This window comes from Lissotriton helveticus, chromosome 7, assembly GCF_964261635.1.
Source record: "Lissotriton helveticus chromosome 7, aLisHel1.1, whole genome shotgun sequence".
NCBI classification, from domain to species: domain Eukaryota; kingdom Metazoa; phylum Chordata; class Amphibia; order Caudata; family Salamandridae; genus Lissotriton; species Lissotriton helveticus.
This window is the reverse complement of record NC_136068.1, coordinates 452,166,395-452,185,780: the sequence shown is the minus strand read 5'-3', so window position 1 is coordinate 452,185,780 and position 19,386 is coordinate 452,166,395.

Sequence of the window (19,386 nt, the reverse complement as noted above, 5' to 3'; positions counted from 1 at the left end):
ATTAACCCAAAAACAAATGTAAAAATACAACTGTTCCAAAATTAAGACATCCACGTTGTCCAGAGCCATCGAATAAGCATAAAAAACCCGAAAAATTGGAAAAATAGAAAGAATCGCTCCAGCAAAACCGAAAAATGTAAAGAAGTGTTTGTAAAGCAGTGTTGAATTAAACAAACAAACACTTCCTTTAAAAAAAAACGGAACTTCCGATGTAGCGTACACCTATGACAAAAACATAGAAAACAGACATTCCCACCCACATTAATTAGCTAGTAATTAGGTACAAACATATTAAAATAGATGATTTCACTTGTAGATATACCGTAAAAGACTAAAATTCACTCTATATATAATGAGTTAACTAACTAACACTACGTGTATATACCATAAGTAATTATCTGTTTTCGAAATCTAAAACATACCTCCCTCACATTCAACAACACAAAATATAAGGTCAGTAGTCTCAAAACATCATTAAAATACACATAAAACATATTAAAAAAACCTTACCTGAAGCGACGTGAAGTGTCTCCCAACCGCGATCAGCCCTTCTTCCAAATAACCCAAAACGACCTAACCCGGTTACAAAATAAAGCACCCAAATGCAATAAAATAGTCCCAAGTATAAAATATAATATATATACTTCACTAAATATGCAAAAATGAACATTAAGTTTCTATTATTGTAAAGAAATATTTACTTTAATCCTACAATGATTTGATTAACAAATATGTAAATGAATGCAATAAATACATATTATGAAAAGAATAATATTTATATTAACAATGTCTAGAAATATAAGTACATTGTCAAAAATTATAATAATAGAAAAATGTGTTGAAAAATGTGACTTATATAATAAATATTTTATGTATTGAAATAAAGTGTAAAAAATACTTTTGTTATTTCTACATTTCTTTATGAAATTACAATATGTAAAAGAGATAATAAATAATATTAATTTTTGTACAAAAAGTATGAAAATAATAATGCTTCTGTATAGTTGCTTATCATTGTGTTTATAAAATGTTTATAAAACCAAATGTAATAAAAAGATTTTTGCTATGAAATAACATTTTATTTGTGAAACATAAATAAAAATAATGTTTCTACAATCATGTTGAACTATTTGTATCATTATCTTACTATAATGTAACAATCTTATCAGAAATTTTGCACTGTATATTAAATGTGAGTATATGTTGGTCTCTAATAATTTAATTATTACTATACCAAATCCAGCGTACATTAAATTAAAACTGACCCTGAACCCAAAAAATACCCCTTTACCCAAAAACTGAAAACTGACCCTGAACCCTAAAAATACCCCTTTACCCAAAAACCCAAAACTGACCCTGAACCCTAAAAATACCCCTTTACCCAAAAACTGAAAACTGACCCTGAACCCTAAAAATACCCCTTTACCCAAAAACCCAAAACTGACCCTGATCCCTAAAAATACCCCTTAACCCAAAAACTGAAAACTGACCCTGAACCCAAAAAATACCCCTTTACCCAAAAACTGAAAACTGACCCTGAACCCTAAAAATACCCCTTTACCCAAAAACTAAAAACTGACCCTGAACCCAAAAAATACCCCTTTACCCAAAAACTGAAAAACTGACCCTGAACCCTAAAAATACCCCTTTACCCAAAAACTGAAAACTGACCCTGAACCCAAGAAATACCCCTTTACCCAAAAACTGAAAACTGACCCTGAACCCTAAAAATACCCCTTTACCCAAAAACTGAAAACTGACCCTGAACCCAAGAAATACCCCTTTACCCAAAAACTGAAAACTGACCCTGAACCCAAGAAATACCCCTTTACCCAAAAACTGAAAACTGACCCTGAACCCTAAAAATACCCCTTTACCCAAAAACTGAAAACTGACCCTGAACCCAAAAAATACCCCTTTACCCAAAAACTGAAAACTGACCCTGAACCCAAAAAATACCCCTTTACCCAAAAACTGAAAACTGTCCCTGAACCCAAGAAATACCCCTTTAACCAAGAACTGAAAACTGACCCTGAACTCTAACAATACTCCTTTACCCAAAAATAATTATTATTATGTAATTACAAATTAATTATTAATTAACAATAACAATAAAGTTAATATATTAGCACATTAGCTGTAAAGAAATAAATTTAATTATTAATATTATTTTTTCCAAATTAATTTACAATAAGTAAAAAATATATATTATACTAAATGAAGCTAATTAATATAATTAACTAATTTATATTAATTAATTACCAATTAATTATTATTTAAAAATATGTAAAAAATTATATTAATTAATTAACTAATTAATAATAATTAATTAACAATTATTTATTATTTAAAAATATATACAAAATTATATTAATTAATTAACTAGTTAATATTAATTAATTACCAATTAATTATTATTATTTAATTACCAATTATTTATTATTTAAAATTATGTCCAAAATTATATTAATTAATTAACTAATTAATAATAATTAAGTACCAATTATTAATTTTGTACAATTATGTACGATATTATATTAATTAATTAACTAATTAATATTCATTAATTACCAATTAATTATTATATAAAATAATGTACAAAATTATATTAATTAATTAACTAATTAATATTAATTATTTACCAATTAATTATTAATAAATTTTTTTTACAAATATATATTAATTTATTATTTTTAAATTACTTCCCACCCTTATCCCCTATAAACCCAATAACCCGCTCCTAAAACTATATATGTTTTTTTTAAATATTTTTATATTAAATATATTGTAATTTTTTAATATAGACCTTTTTATCAAATTTTTATTTACAATTATTATATTTTTTCCTATACTATTTATTTTTTCCATTACTACACAATATTTTGTATTGTCGATATTTTGTCATACGATATTATTTTTTTCGTTATTTCTACTTACTTACCTATTACGATATTTTTGTATCCGATATATTTGCTTCCCAATATTTTTTACCTTCGATATTTTAACTTCGATATTTTGTCTTTCCGATATTTTATTTTCGATATTTTGTCTGTGTACCGTATGTATATGTTCTCTTGAGAACCTATAAATTAAATGAACACATTAGTGAAGCACCTTCCCTTCTCTTTAGGAGATCTGGGACTAAGTAAATCCTTCATGCTGCACATTTCCATACACATATTTGTATATGCATGCTTTTCATGGTGTGAGGGTGCCCCATACTGGGGCGTGCAGGCTTTCAGGTCTCGCACACGGTGGGATTAAACACGTGCTTGTAAATACATAGACACTGACATAACAACTAGCTGTAACACGAACGTAAGACACACTACACAAAAACACAAATCAATAAAGAATGCCGGTAATTACATGTTAAGGTGCTCAATCGCACTTCATGGTCTCAGGGAGGGGCGGTGTTGCTTCGATGGAAGCAATGCTGTAAAGGACATGTTTCAAGGCGGGCCGTTAAAAGAATGCACGCGATAAAAATACAAGGGCTACAAAATACCATCGCTCGTGAGCTTGTTGGGCACTCGATCACTTACTTCCTGGTTAGCAACACTGTGCAGGATTACCTGTCTGTCTCCCTCTCGGACCGCATCTTAGAATGCGATCAGTCCGGATCTCTTTTGTTTGTTAGCATTTCCGGGTGCGTGGTACTAAGAAACTAGACTGTGTGGAAGAGGCGGCCATATTGGGAGGATGTGATTTCGCTTAACGCGGAAATGATTTTCCCTACGCGCATGAGTTCGACTTTCACTCATAACGGGGCTACCAGTCTTTTATACATCATGAGACATAATTATTGGAGTGGAAGGATGTTTCTAAAACATTGTTGGGTCATAAAAAGGATTAATTAAAAAAATGTTGTGAGTATAGGTATTTTAATATTTTTGCCACAACAAATTCTATAATTAAATTCCTAATGGGTATAATTATTTGAAAAATGTAAAGTTATTTTTCAAAGTTATTTTTCAAAGGGTTGGGGGCCATGGGTGACTGTCCAAGGTGGTTAGTCTTTTGGGGCTTATGATTGGTATTTATTACAGTTATTTGGGGTTAAATGCGCCCCATGGAATATCATCGTTCAGCCCATGGACATCTGTTTGCAGCTTGAACACCCAACGTTGTTCATGTTCATGGAGAATTCTCTCTTGGTTTTCCTTATTTTTGACGCATTCCAAAACTACCCATCTGAGGTCATTTGGTGTGTGACATTTTTCGATGAAATGGTTGGTCATGCGTGTTGTCGATCTTTTGCACCGTATATTACTCCTATGTTCCACAATTCGGGTACTGACCTTCCTTGTGGTCATTCCAACATAATGTAAATTACAAGTGCACGTAATCAAATAAACAACTCCACTGGTATTACAATTGGAAAAGTTTCTAAGTTCCCATTTCATGTCGTTATTGAAGGTTATCACTTTTGTCGCTGACGTTAGGTGGCAAACACTACAATTATTACACGGGTAGTGACCGTGAGGAAGGGGTTTCGTTCTGTTGGTATTGTCGTTTGGTTTTGGTCGCGTGTGGACCAAATGGTTTTTCAAGTTCATTCCTCTGCAATGGCTAAACATCGGTTTGGGGATGTTGAGCTCACCGCTATTCAATATTGGCCAGTGTTTCTTGATAATTTTTGTGACCTGGTCAGAAACCCTGTCAAATGTAGTGATGCAGATCGGCCTTTCATGGTGTAGAGGGATCTTTATTTTTAGGTTCCAGAAGGGCATCCCTGTTGTTGTTACTAGCCCTCTTTTTGGCCTGTCGGATCACTGTTTCCGGATAGTCTCGTTGTTTTAATTTCTTGCTCAGTTCTTCCGCTTGTGTGTAATAATCCTGTTTATCGGAACAATTGCGTCTCAGACGTAAAAACTGTCCGAACGGCAGGTTCTGTTTCAGATGTCTTGGGTGGAAACTGTTGTAAGTTAATAAACAGTTTCTGGAGGTTGGTTTATAATGGGTTGTTGTAGTTAGCATCCCATCTTTTGCCCAGATGTTTAGGTCCAGAAACACCAAGTGTGAAGTACTCATCGTATTGGTGAATTTAAAAAATGGGTCTTGTCCGTTTAACCATCTGCAGAACAAATGGGCCTCTTCCTCATTACCTTCCCAGATCAACAGAATGTCGTCGATGTAGCGTTTCCACAATTTTATGTGGTTAATGTATGGATTTTCCAAAGTGAGGATTTTTTTCTTCTCCAGGTAATGTACGTACAGGCAGGCTATGCTCGGCGCAAAGGTGCTGCCCATGCTGGTCCCGTGTTGTTGGCGATATAGTGTCTCCTCAAATCGAAAGAAATTCTCTGTTAGGGCCAAACGGCAACATTCCAGTACGACATGCCTTGGTGTGTGGTACAACCAATGTTCTTCAAAGAGTACTTCCTCGAGGATTTCCAATGTCTCCTTGTGTGGTAAGCTAGTGTACAAACTCTCCACATCTAGGCTTATTAAGATACTAGATGTGGGGTCAAAGCTTTTGTCTCTTAGTAGACATAGTACGTCCTTTGTGTCCCTTAAGTAGGTTTCAGTTTTCTGCACAATTGGTCGAAGAAAAGCATCCGCATATTTTGAAAGGGGTTCCAAAATAGATCCTATTCCAGAGACTATGGGTCTCCCAGGTGGTTTCTCAAGCTGTTTATGGATTTTTGGAATTGTGTAGAAATATGGGGTCGTTGGTTTTGTGTTGATCAAAAATTCAGATTCTTTTTGGTCCATCCAGTCATTGGCTAGGCTTTCTTCAATCAGGTGGGCTATACAGATCCTCAAGCGTTCTGTTGGGTCCTCTTTGATGATGGCATAATTCCTAGTATCTGAGAGGAGTTTTAGACATTCTTGTCTGTAATCGTCAGAATTTTGTAAAACAATAGCTCCACCCTTGTCGGCTGGTTTTATAGTTATTGCTTTGTTCTTGGATAGTTCCTGGATAGCTTGTAACCAGGGCCGGACTGGGAACTGAAAGCAGCCCTGGCAAATTTTGCCAGACCAGCCCCCGTCTGGTGCGTAGCGAGCGAGCGCAGCGAGCGAGCCTGACCGCTACTAGGGGGGTTTGGGGAAAATTTTGGCAAACGACTGACCAAAATGGTGAATTAAACAGCACATTTTTCATCACATATTCAATTATATCAACTTTTAAAGCACAGTAAATAGTAGATGATGACCTTAAAGAACATCAGGTGACCCACCCAGTCATATGTACCCATAGACATTCTTTTAGAGAGCACCAAAATAGACACAATTAGTGAATCAGAGAGAACAAAGTAAAAGTAAGACCAGCCCCCACATGGTGTGTAGCGAGAAAGTGCAGTGAACAACCACTAATAGGGAGAGTTTGGGGGGTTGAACTCCCCCCCCCCCCCCAAGAAAATTTGGGAGACAGAAAGGCCGAAACAAAACATTTTTCAACACATTTTTCAATACATATTAGATTTTATTAACTTTTAAAGCATAGTAAATGATTTCCTTACAGAGCACCAGGATACTCAGTCATAAATCACAGACAACATTCCTACAGAGAACACTAAAAAATGAAGTGGGAGAGAGAGAAAAGGATAGAGAGCAAGGGATAGAAGGCGAGAGGGATATCGGGATAGAGAAGGAGAGGGAGGGGGAGAGAGTGAGAGAGCGAGAGATGGCAGCACTGTGAGCTCAGCTACTGCTACCATCGAACCATATGGCTTAAATACTACTGCTTTTCCCCACGGAACCAGCACACAGCAGGTGGATGAAGTCTCAACTAGACCAATCCAAACAGCACTACTACAGAGGGCAAGAATGTGCACAACCTTTTGGTTAGGCTAAGAATGGGCTAATCTTCCATAGCACTTTAATAAAGACTTGAAGCACATCTAACTGGTGCTATGAACCAACAATGAACCGATGAACACAGCACTGCCATTCAACAGCGTGCCATCCAAACACAAGCATCCCAGAACGGACTGATCCACAAATCACTACAATCCAGCAAGAAACCGATCCAAACAGAACTGTCATTCAACAATGGGTCGATCTACTAAGTAATACTGCATGCGATTGGACTGATCCAAGCATCATTGCTAACCGAAAATAGGGCGATCTTACCAGCCGTACCATCCAAAAGTGGACCTATCCAAACAGAGGTGCCACCAATATCCAACAATTCACCCATCAAAATAGCATTATCGTTGAGCAATGTACGTAACATATGCAAGCAGCACTACTCTCTATTCATCTACAAATTCTTACAAGCGGCACATTCAGCCAGGGGGTCTGTAAAAAAGAAAAAGCACCACATCCATCTAAGGCCCATCCAAACCACAGTACATGCAGCCATGGGCATATCTATAGCAATGCACACCTACCCAATAGGCAGGGCCACTGGAATTATGCAGGAGGAGAGGGCCAAATTATGTGGCAGGGTTGAGTAAATTATGTGGCAAGAAAAGGCCAACTGTGTGGCATAACGCGGCACATTTTGTAATTGTATTACTTCATTAGTTTATCGGTTTTAAACTTGTGAATACTGTCTGGATAATGATTGCACCTCGTTAGTACCTGTTTAATACCCAAATATACCGGTAAGCAACAGAAATGTGACCAGTCCAGCTTTGCAAAGTGCTTTCCACTGTGCAGCAACACGCGTCACTGCATTTTGAGTAACTTTTGAACTGTTTGAGCTACCCCAAAAGGTTTTTGTTGTTAAAATCTGCAGATTATGCAGCAAATGATGGATTATGTGGTGAATGCGGCAATTCCTTAATTATATGAAAATCACTGCAGCCGCACAGTTGTGTAATTGCCGTGGCCCTACCACTAGAGCATTCAAGCAAATGCAACTAACTGCCAACCATTCAATGGTCCATACAAGTGGCAGTGCAGGTAGCCATGGACCCGGAGAATCAGCACTTTGAGCCATGTGCCTCTTCAAACCAAACTGCATCCATCCATTCACCCCCACAGAAACAGTACTGTTATCAAGAAATAGGTCCATCAAACAGCACTAAATCCAACAGTGAAACAACAAATCACAATAGAGCTAGGCATGGGATCACAAAAAACACTTCTATCCAACCACAGGCAAAGAGTTCACCCATCCATTCGTAAGTCTAACAAAACTTCACTCGGTGTAAACATGAAACGTACCGAACATTGCTACCGGGACCAGTTCCCACACCAATATTATCTAGCCACGAACCAACCCAAACTCTGCTAAAAGACAGCCAAGGCCACAGTAACCTGCACTACCTTCCAGTCATGGGCCCATCCAACTGGCACTGCCATCTACTGTGTGCTTTTCTAACTAGCACTGTGTTGAACTGTGGTCTCATCGTAGAATTGCATGTTTAATATTGGCCTTTGGAATGTGTGTCTGTGCAATCCTGTTTCCGGTCATGGGCACTGCCAGAGGCTATGGGTAGTGACATGAACAGGATTCCCCAGACTCACATTCCAAAGGTCAATAATAAGCATGCAGTTCTACGATGAGCCCACAGTGCAACACATCACCACCCAGCCATGTGCGTTTACAAGCAGCTCTACTATTCAGTAATGTGACCTGACACAACTCATCAGCATCCTGCCAAGAGCTCATGTAAACCACGTTTCCACTCAGCTACAGCCAATCCAATCCACATACCGTGCATTACCGTTCCAGCCCAACCGCGCCGCCCTCCAGTCATGTGCCCGTCTGAACCATCTACTTTCCAAATATGTGTCCTTTCACGCTACACTACTCTCTGGGCATGTGCAATTTCAATCCAGACTACCATGACTCCACATGAGCTGCCCAAAGGGAACTGCGTCCACCCATACCGCATTAACTTTCAGCCACGCGCCCTTTCCACTAGCACAACCATCAAATCGCTTGCCCATCCAAAGCACACTGCCATCTTGCCATGTGCTCGCCCAAGAGCAATGATAGCCAGCTGTATAGCAATTTACACCTCACAATCGACAAATAGCTGCTTTATCACCGGCCCACATAGCGCTATTAAGGAAGTGTTGGGCCTCGCTAGACCTCATGAGTCCATTGCTGCGGAGCGCGTGGATCTGTGCACCTGGAACCCAGGCTTCTTGGTGAGTGAGCCGGCGAGAGGGCTCCAGAGACTGCTAGTGCGCTCGGAGCCCGAAGTCTAAGCTCCAGGAGGTCCTCTGCTTACCTCTGACTCCTCACTCCCCGGCCTCTTTTGCTCATCCTCAAATTATCATTTGAATCTGTTCTTGACCCCTGACCCCACCTGTCGTTCTGCCAACTTGTCGTGTTTGTGAGCGGCAGTGTTGCTGCATTAATGGGCTGTATCCAAGCAAATACTGCCGCGATTATCTGGTCCACATTCCTTTGCATAATCGCATTTGGTGTACTCACCTGCGGGCGGCAGTCTGAAGACAGGGGAAATTAAATTACGGGGTGCCGCTCTCTTTCCTGGCTGTCCCCGTCTGTCTCACTCTCTGGCCTTTGAATGACTGCCTCGACCTGAGCTCAGGATCACGCGCACTTTTCTCCCCAATGCATGACCATCCCACCCTAAAAAAAAAGCGGCGCGCAGGCGCAGAGGCAGTGACATCTGCGTGCTGCACGCCGCACGTCTACAACAGCATTTCCTTGGTTGGTCAGGTGACAGCTTCAGGTCAGGTGGTGTAGGGCCCAGGGACCAGCCTGCCTTAAATAATGAAATAGTTGAATTTGGCGTGTCGGAGCACCACTAGTGCCAGCATAAAAAAGATGAATGATGAATCGTGCTCACAGTCATAGGCCTCAGTCAGACAGATTGTGCTTAATGTACGCACTTTTGTTTGGATCGACCGGTCGGTCCAAATCGGCCCCAACAAGAGTACCGGCCCCCTGTCACAAAACCGGCCCCCACCCCATCCAGCCGACCGGGGGATTGCCCGGTGCCCGGAATGTCCAGTCCGGCCCTGCTTGTAACTCAATGTTGCTAGTGTTTTTGAACACTCTGACCGTGTTTGGGTCTAGATCTTTCACATCTTTCATGATGGCTTTTTCAAAAGCCAGTAATTCCACCGGTAGACTGTGCGGTGGTGGAACAAAGTTTGATTTCTTCTTTAAACCTGTGTCAGTTTTGTTAGATGTGATTGGTTCCTTGTCTTTGAAAAAGACTTGAAGTTTTAATTTCCTAAGGAATTCCTTTAGTTCGCAACATAGTTTGAATTTGTCAGTTTTAGGAGTTGGAACAAAACCTAGCCCTTTGTTCAGTACATTGACTTGGTTCTCCGACAAAGTTACCGAGGACAGGTTGACCACTAAATCTGGTGGTTGCTCGTTGTCGCTTCCGGCGGTCCCTTGCTGCGTGTGTGTCGCCCTGTTGTTTCCAAAGGCTGTGCCCATTGTACTTGTTGGGTTGTTTTGTTTTTTGTTCTTTGGGTCGGCTGGCCCCGTCCTAAAAAAGGGCGACTTTGATTTCCTTGGTTCGGGTTCCAATGTTGGAATGGTTGTTGAGGATACATAGGGGGAAATTGTTGGGGCCCATAAAAGAATGGTGGTGGACCAAACGGTGTTTGGTAAGAGGGCCACATTTGTGGTTGGTTCCCTCGATTACGGCCAGCATTTCCTCTGCCTCTTCTCTGTCTCCTATTTGTCGGATTATAGTAGTTTGGAGAGTTCGAGCTATCCGATCCACTATCAGACCCGTCGGTGTCGGTATTGTATCCTGGATTTCTATTGCTTTGTTTATAGTCATCTCGTATATATGGATAAACCTTTTCATGTGAGAAGGCTTTTCGATCTTTTTCCAGTTTGATGTATTTATTATCCTTGAGACCAATTTCAAAATCTGTCATAGTCTTGTTGAGTTCTTCAAGTCTTTTCTTGAGATCTGTAGAGGATTGGTATGATTTGAGGCGTATTTCCAGAGTGTGTATTTCTTCTTTTAGTGTGTCTGACAGGCGTGCTGCTGTTTTTATTATTAGCAATAACCAGTCTCTGGTACAATGCGATGATATCATCGACCAATCCTTTTTAAATTGCTTATCTGTTTGGAATATGAAGGGTTCATTTTTTACTATAAGACCTCTTGGTGCGGTATTAATTTTGAGATATTCAGCCATCATCACTCCATGAATCAGAGTCTTTATTTGTGTTCTCTTAAGTTCCGTTAGTTCATCCCAACATTGATTGGCATCCCCATTGTCTCTGTTAGGGGCCCCAGTGTGTGGTAATATTGAGGCCATTATTCGCTCGGCTTCGTCTTCCGAAAAAGAGAGACCTGTGATCTCAGCCATGGTTCCTGATGTTTCTCTTCCTTATTAGATGTGAAATGGTTGTGTGAGTACAGTTCGGTAGCTAGAGACAAGGTTTGTGAACCAAAACCTGTCGGATATGTTTCCTGCAGCTAAAAATCTGCTCTCAACATGTACAAATCAGAGGGAAAAGGAGGTACTTGAGAAGAGGTCGTCCTCCTGAAGTGACGTATGAAAAAAATGAGCCCAAAGTTTGGGTTCGTAGACCTCTCTCGTGACGTGACCAGATACAAAAATAATATTTGATGTGGCCAGAAAAAAGAAAAAATTTCGCGATGGTATTTTGTAGCCCTTGTATTTTTATCGCGTGCATTCTTTTAACGGCCCGCCTTGAAACATGTCCTTTACAGCATTGCTTCCATCGAAGCAACACCGCCCCTCCCTGAGACCATGAAGTGCGATTGAGCACCTTAACATGTAATTACCGGCATTCTTTATTGATTTGTGTTTTTGTGTAGTGTGTCTTACGTTCGTGTTACAGCTAGTTGTTATGTCACCTTCCCTGAGAGCTTCCCTGAGAGCTGGAAGCACGCCGAACTCAGCGCTCTACTCAAGAAACCTACAGCGGACCCCACCGAACTCAAGAACTACCGTCCCATCTCGCTCCTCCCGTTCCCGGCCAAAGTCATCGAAAAGACCGTCAACAAACAGCTGGCCGCCTTCCTCGAGACGAATGGATCCCTCGACCCCTCACAGTCTGGCTTCCGAGCCAACCACAGCACCGAGACCGCCCTCATCGCCGCCACCGATGACATCCGTACCCTGATGGACAACGGAGAAACAGCGGCCCTCATCCTCCTGGACCTCTCCGCGGCATTCGACACTGTCTGCCACCGCACCCTAGTACAGCGCCTTGGCAACATCGGAATCCAGGAGAAGGCACTGGAATGGATCACCTCCTTCCTCGACGGAAGAACACAGAGAGTCCGCCTACCACCGTACAAGTCAGAGGCCACCGAAGTCATCTGCGGCGTCCCTCAAGGATCCTCGTTGAGTCCCACCCTCTTCAACGTCTACATGAGCCCCCTCGCGGCCATCGCACGCCAACACAACCTCAACATAATCTCCTACGCCGACGACACCCAACTGATCCTCTCCCTGACCAACGACCCCGCCGCTGCCAGAGCCAACCTGCACGAAGGGATGAGAGATGTAGCCGAATGGATGACGACCAGCCGCCTGAAACTGAACTCAGACAAGACGGAGGTCCTCATCCTGGGCTCCTCGCCCTCCGCCTGGGACGACTCCTGGTGGCCGCCCGCCCTGGGCACCGCACCCAAACCGACGGACCACGCACGCAACCTGGGCTTCATCCTGGACTCCTCCCTCTCCATGACCAGACAAGTCAACGCCGTCTCCTCGTCATGCTTCAACATCCTGCGCATGCTACGGAAGATCTTCTGGTGGATCCCCACCGAGACCAGGAAGACTGTCACCCAGGCCCTCGTCACCAGCCGACTGGACTACGGCAACGCCCTCTACACCGGAACCACTGCCAAGCTCAAGAAGAGACTCCAGCGGATCCAGAACGCCTCAGCCAGACTCATCCTCGTCATCCCACGAAACAGCCACATCTCCGGGCACCCGAGAGACCTGCACTGGCTCCCCGTCAACAAAAGAATCACCTTCCGCCTCCTCACCCACGCACACAAAGCCCTACACGACCAAGGCCCGAGCTACCTCAACTACCGAATCAACTTCTACGCTCCCAAGCGCCACCTCAGATCAACCAGCCACGCCCTCGCCACCGTCCCCCGCATCCGAAGAGCGACAACAGGAGGAAGGTCCTTCTCCTACCTGGCCGCCAAGACCTGGAACTCCCTCCCGACCGACCTACGCCTGACCCAGGACCACCTCTCCTTCAGGAAGAAGCTTAAGACCTGGCTGTTCGAGCAGTAAAGGCACCCCCCCCTCCTAGCGCCTTGAGACCCTACGGGTGAGTAGTGCGCTCTATAAATGTATTGATTGATTGATTGATTGATTATGTCAGTGTCTATGTATTTACAAGCACGTGTTTAATCCCACCGTGTGCGATACCTGAAAGCCTGCACGCCCCAGTATGGGGCACCCTCACACCATGAAAAGCATGCATATACAAATATGTGTATGGAAATGTGCAGCATGAAGGATTTACTTAGTCCCAGATCTCCTAAAGAGAAGGGAAGGTGCTTCACTAATGTGTTCATTTAATTTATAGGTTCTCAAGAGAACATATACATACGTCAGTAAGTCTATCACGTATGAATGTTTGAACACGCATGTTTATACATTGAACAGCGGTTACCACTATCTGAATTAGGATTATGCACAACCTAAAATTAAGGTTTTAGGAGTGGAATCTACAGGGCTGGCCCCTGTAAGGTCCTGAAGAAACGCTAGGGGTAGCGTGAAAAATGTCGACCATATACTGAGTCCGCCTCCATAACATGGTCGGTCCACAGTATATACCCCATTTTTAACATACCAATCTAGGAGCAGAATAAAACATTGAGGCCCACTAGAACGGTATTTTTATATTCACTTACTCACCCACTCCATTTCACAACACCCGTTTTTGCACCACACATAGTCCTTCACTTTACAGTGCTCCTACGTAATTCGCCAGTCGCAGCACGCCCCTTTTCGTAGAGAACTGGGATGGCCCCAACGATGAAGCATGTCACCGTGAGGAAACTCCGGTGAGTGAGGGGACTCTAAAAAAGAAATTTTTTCTTTTTTCTGGCCACATCAAATATTATTTTTGTATCTGGTCACGTCACGAGAGAGGTCTACGAACCCAAACTTTGGGCTCATATTTTTCATACTACCCAAGATGAAGTCAGGCCTTATGGACTTTACACCAGAATCTGCGGCTACAAGTATCAATCAGAAAGAATGTTTTTGTAAAACCAGATGCTTCCATCTAGCTTTGAACTGACAACTTCTGGATCTGAACAGAAATTACTTTTTGTGCACACTGTGCCTGGACCATGGCAGTTCCAACATGTGAGCTTGTGATTTGACAAGAACAACATCTGAACAATAGCTTTTGCCAAAAGCATGGGCAAGATTGGACACTTCAACAGAAAGATGGACTTCTGCCTAATTTCAATATCTTGTGTCCTGTTTTGTTGGAAAAAGAAGACCACAGCAACGGCACCTAATTGCCCAGAGGTAGTCTGGAAGCAATATATATCTGAGAGTGGCAGCTCTCAGATATGTATTGTCTGGTTGTCATGCAGCCAGTTAGACACCCCTGAAAGACAAATGCACTTTTGTCATGATTGACTACTCCTGAAATCTGAGTGGACTTTTGTTTTCAGGCCAACTGCTTGTGACCCAAATGATACCCCCTTTAAGTTTCGTCAGAAGTCACCTTCTACTTCCAGAACAACTGCCCATCTGTGTAGAGGCAATCTGCGATCATAGGTGGAACTATTGACTGTCTCTTTAGGATTGTACCCAAATGGATGAGAAAATACTTTCCTGACACCTCTAAAGAAGAGAAAGATGTGAACTTCCTGTGTGTAGAGGGCTTCTTCATTTAGCCCCGGGCCAATTCTAGCATTTAAGAGCATTGCTGTGAGAAGGATAAACAAACTGACCCCCCAGAGATTGGGGCCTGTGACAGCTGGTCAGCCCGACATGTGATTCCCATAGGAAGCAATGCTGATATTCCCGAGGGACATTTTCCTGCACCCGTTCTTTGGCAATGGCAATGTGATGACATTGTGCCTGCACAGACAGCGAACATTGAAAAAGTTCTGGTGAATTTGAAGAAAAAGTGTGCATCCTGTCCCTACACGTGATGATTTATAAAGAATGCCCAATATCGGGATTGCACCTGCTTGGTTGAAAATGTTTGAAGCTTTAAGATGAAGAGAAAATATGCGATTCCACACGCTTTTCCATCGTGATTCATTATGGACAGAGTTCAGTGATTAACAAATGGACATTATATTAATCAGGTCATTCATGAACACACAGTGTTTACGATGCATCATTGGTACGAAATAATGAGATTTGCATTGGTGTGGTTGGCTGACGCGAACTGCTTTGTGGGAAATGGAGTTTTTTATGCAACAGCTATGGTGGGGATTAATTACGGGGCTGAGGAAACGGTATCAACCTCAGTAGCGCGCTAATTGGGTGATTAGAAGAAAGGTTAAAAGCGAGAGGGAGGGCGGGGCGCAGACATGCTTGTGCTGCAGCTGCCTCGAGGATGGAAGGTTTTTAACGGTTCAGGGCAGGTATGTGGAGTTTGTCAGAAGAAATATTGTTGAGGGGAGTAAATGCAGAGTATTTTTGATTATAAGGTGAATTGGAAAAATAGTCACAGGCGACAGGGCGAATTTAAGGTGGGTTTAACAACAAGGATATGTACAAGGGAAGGTGTGGGAGGGTTAGATTAGAGGTGGAAGGTGAAGCTATGCAGTGATTGAGGTGTGTTTAGAAAAAGGTTTTGTTAACGGAGGGGAAGAGGAGCAATGTTAAGCCTAAATACACTGCACTGAAATTGTAGAAAGTAGAGGCGAATGTGTCTTGTACCGAAAAAAAGGGGATGAGAGGCACAGGATCAGGAGGGAGAGAGGGTTGAGATATTGGTATGTTTTGAGCGCAAGAAGGAAGCTGTTGTTGGTTGGGCAGAAGGGAGGGATATGGTTTACGTTTTAATAACAGTAAAAAACTATTTGGTTATAAAATATTGAAAGACTTCAGTATAAAGCAAAATACGTGTGCAGCAAATGTTAATGTATTAATGACTGGTTGTTCTCTATTGATTATAGTGACCCCTGAAGAAGTGCTTGTAAGCACGAAATGCATTGGGTTTTTAGAAAATAAACGCTGCCCTGAATGAAATATGCCTTAGTCGTGGTCTTTCTCAGAGGTCCGGATGGACACAGTGAGAACACAAGAAACTTGGGAAATAGCATGTTCACTTCGCGTGTGGAATTTAAGCAATGTTAAGAATAAGAATAATGAGTAAAAGAAGAAGGATAAACATTGAAATAAGAAGGAGTAAGTTTATAAAGGAGTACGTTTATAAAGATGTTGCCTAGGATGGCACAATATCGCAAAAGTGCGCCTGGTTGGGGCGAGATGTTGGCCCATAACAAAGATGCACACCTGCCTTGCCGTATGCCTTTTCTTCAGCAATGCAGAAGTCCATGTGAGGCCCATGAGCCTGCATCCCCTCCCTGCTATGCTCCCTTCTTCAGCACTGATGCCTGTGTACCTCAGCCCCTGCATTGTGCGCTCTGCCATGTTTTTCTAGCCACCTTAAGGCCTGTGTGAGGCCCAAGTGCTACACACCCATTGCTTCTGTGACTCACCCTCAAAAGAATGGCCACCAGTGTATTAGGACCTGTGTAGCTACGCCATCACTGCCCACCTTCTGATCTCCCCAGTGTGCTTTCTCCTTGTGCAACCAGCAACTAAGAGATTGTGAGATCGCTGCCTGATCAGAAAAGTGCTTAGCCCTGAGGTCCTTGCACAAGGCGGAGAAAAAGTATGTATATCAAAGAATGAACCAATATCAAACTGTGCAACTGACAATAATTGCAAGCAGATCCTACCCATTCCTCCAGGTAAACATTCTACAGTATCCCTTGCTTAGTGTGAACAGCCCTATTGGACACTGAAGAAGGTATAGAATAGCCAGGTATGCATCTAGGAGTACTGCTTCTGCAACAAACATTTGAGAGTTACTGAGCATAATCCCTTAAAGTTGTATTGCCTTCTTTTAAGAATAACATTGCATGGACATTATATGTAATGATATATGTACCACTGGAACTTGACGGTCTACACCACACATCCTCAAAGAGCATGCAACAACTATTTCACGTCACACCTTGAAAAGGCAAAGGTTATAAAGGAGGTATTTGGCAGTGAGTGAGGTCACAGTGTTTCCAGCGCAACACTTGTCACAATGGGGTCCTGGGGGGGGCGGCCGACCGAAGGGAGGCCTGCCCCGCCCGGGGGAATTTGGGGCCGGGGAAAGGGGGGGGGGGTAGAGAGATGGCGCCAAACGGGACGGGCTTGGTGTTTTCGGTAGCTTTTGGGCTGGGGGGCGGGGCTTGGGTGGGGTTTCCGTTGGGCTGGGCTGTGGTATCCGCCCGGCCACGCGGCAGAGACACCATTTTAAGTGAGGTGTCTCGGCCGCCGGGCGGGGGGTGGCGGTTGTACAACAATTTTTTGACTTTCGGACTGTGGCAATGGTTGTGGAATCGGAGGAACAATATGTAGTCAGAATGGACTTTCGGACTGTGGCAATTGTTTTGGAAATCATCCGTGTCACCAGGATTCACTGCAGGCTGGATGCTTCACGGACATCGCGGGAGACCGGAGGAGCTCGGGTGAGCAGCATGCGGCTCCACACGACCGAGCGGATGGGCCTGTTCTGCTTGGTGCGGGCGGTCAGGCTCCCACGTGGGACTAGGTGAGTCCTGCTGCCCCTACCCGAAGGGTCCATACGGCCGCCGGGGTGTATTGTGGGGCAGGCACGGAACAACTACATAACAGAGGACGGGCTGCATTCAGGTTTGGGTAGTGCGGCCGAGACTGTGCCTTGTAAGCCTTGCAGCAGTGTACTGAAATTTCACATTGATCTTGTGCCACTATCCGTAAGTGGTGGGGTGGCAGCCTGAATCCTGAGCTACGTGGGGACATGTTGGTTGCGTGGGGGTGCATGGAGTACGGGATAGCTACCCCCAGGGTTACATGTTTGTTCCCTTAAGATACGGTAGCCGCCCGACCTGTCACGTTTACACTCTGGAATTGTGCCTTAGTTTTATGTTTGCTTATTTCAGTTACGAGGTAATCTGATGGTGGGGGCTTATCTCTTTTTCGCTGGCGTTCACGTACCCCTGACACGTTCTTCACGCTCGCGTGATTATTGTGTGGTTGATGATGACTATTGGTATAGTAATGTGCTCTGATAGCCTCAATGTCATGCGCGACGTGTGTGGTTAATGACATGACTAATGGTATGGTAATGTGCTCGGATAGCCTCACTTTCATGCGCGACGCTGTACAAACCTTTAATTATATAAGCGTGACGTATTTTTTGCCTAGACTCTGAAAAGGGAGTCCAATTAGGCTGCTATTAGTTGGTGAAAGGAGGCGTGTTCGTCATGTTTATTGGATATACTGCTATTTATGAACATTTCGCTGCTGCTTGAGGTGATCAACTCCTCGGATTGGGGACAGAATAGTGCTAATAGGATTAAGTCTAGGTGTGACCATTGCTCCAAAGACTAGGGGGACAGGGTCCTGCACAGAGTTTATTTATATTCCGACATACAGGCACGCTCTGATCGTAGCACTTTAACATCATTCGGGATTTGAATCACGCGAATATTTAAACGGCTCATCAATATCTGTGGGCAAATTGGCAGGGTCAGTTTTAAGCTGCTTCTAGCTGGGCAATGTGATTTGAAGTCAGATTTCTGGTAGCGTTGGCTTGGACCTTACCTCATGTCTTGCATGAATATTCTTCTTATCACGGTTACTGATCAGTGACAGCTTATGGGGTATGTGAGATGTTCTGATGCAGGTCCTGTGTTGTATGTGTATGTGCTTTCCAAAACCTGCAAACATGAGATATAAACACGACGATGTGGGAAGGCGTGAGGGAAGACATATGGGTAGAAGTGCGTGCTCCACCAGAGGGCTCTTCTTTTGGAAAGGGTTTTTTTTGTTTTTGCAGAATACGCAGCACTTGTGGGTGGTCAGCATTGTTTTCCAGATGGCTGAACTTTCTGGTGTGTTGGTGAATGGTGTTTTGTGTTGGAAGCAGATGGAGCACATTGACTGGGTGACACTCGAGATCGTGACTCAAGTGTACTACTCCATCCCTTTCCTGGGAAGCATTCGAGTAGCCTGAACACGGCATCTTTCAATGGAATACATTCATGCATAGTTGTGTGCCACCTGCATCTGATAAATAACTAATTTATCATCTAATTCCATTTATAAAGTGCCTAACACCGTATATTTCCTAAGGGTTTGGTGTTTCAACACTGCTAGAATAGACACCAAATAGGTCAGCCATAGTGTGTTTAGGGTTCATATCAGCAAAAGGCGATGAAGACTCACAATTTTTCATATTGTGTTATATGTGGTTTTCAACACATGGTAAACAAGAACAGAGCAGTGCTTGTGAGTGAA